Genomic DNA, 1,076 nt, shown 5'->3' with positions numbered 1-1,076 from the left:
AAAAAAGGATGATGAAAATTCATCTCATGTACTTTGGGCATGTTGATGCCTCATACTTGGAAAAATGGACAGTCAGTAACAGAGAAAGACTCTCAGTAAGATGGTCGACACAGTAACTGTAACACTGAGTTCAAGTATGTCAGAAAGGATGAAGATAGCACAGAATAGGCCAAGGTTCAGATCTATTGTTCATGGGATGACTATGAGTCAGAGAAGACTCAAAGGCATCTACCAATAGACAAAGCAGAGTGTTCTTTAAAAAGAAGAAGCCACTCAACAAAATGACTGACCCAGTGCTTGCAATAAATGGGTTGAAATAGGCAAAAGATGTGAGGATGGTTAAGGACTGGGTATTATTTCTTTCTGCTGATTTTGCTGTGTCAGCAACAATTTAACAACAAAATCCACAGATGTACATATGAAACTTCTTTATATTATAATGCTTGTTTTAATCAAATGAATACATTATTTAGTATGTTACTACTTTAGATGCATCGCTGGATGTGCCCACCAAACTATACCAGAAAATTTGGAGGACACTGGCTTGGCTAAATGACTTGAATAGATGTATATTTGTTCTCCTTCCAAAGAAAGGTGATCCAACAGGATGTGGAAACAATTGAAAAATGCTACTAATATCAAATGCAAGCAAAATATTGGTGAAGATCATTTACAAATGGCTAGAATAGTACATAGAGAACTGGCAAAATTTCAAGTTGGATTCAGAAGAGGTCATGGCAACCAGGGATATCATTATTGATGTCATATGGATGATGGCTGAAAGTAGACTACCATGAAGTGTCTATTTATGCTTTATTAATTATACAAAAGCATTTGACTGTGTAAATCATAACAAATTATAGTTAACATTAAGAAGATTAGGAATCCCAGAATACTTAATTATGCTTATGAGAAACCTATACCTAGATCAAGAAGGAGCCATCAGAACAGAGCAAGGGAACACTGCATAGTTAAAAATTGGGAAGGGCATATGCCAGGCATGTGTCCTGTCTCCATACCTTTTCAACCTGTATGCAGAACAGATTATCAGGGAGGCTGGGCTCTATGAGGAGAAA

The sequence above is a fragment of the Elephantulus edwardii genome, unplaced genomic scaffold (assembly GCF_000299155.1).
Source record: "Elephantulus edwardii isolate Elephantulus edwardi_28Jun2011 unplaced genomic scaffold, EleEdw1.0 scaffold00012, whole genome shotgun sequence".
NCBI classification, from domain to species: domain Eukaryota; kingdom Metazoa; phylum Chordata; class Mammalia; order Macroscelidea; family Macroscelididae; genus Elephantulus; species Elephantulus edwardii.
This window is presented reverse-complemented; position numbering follows the sequence as displayed.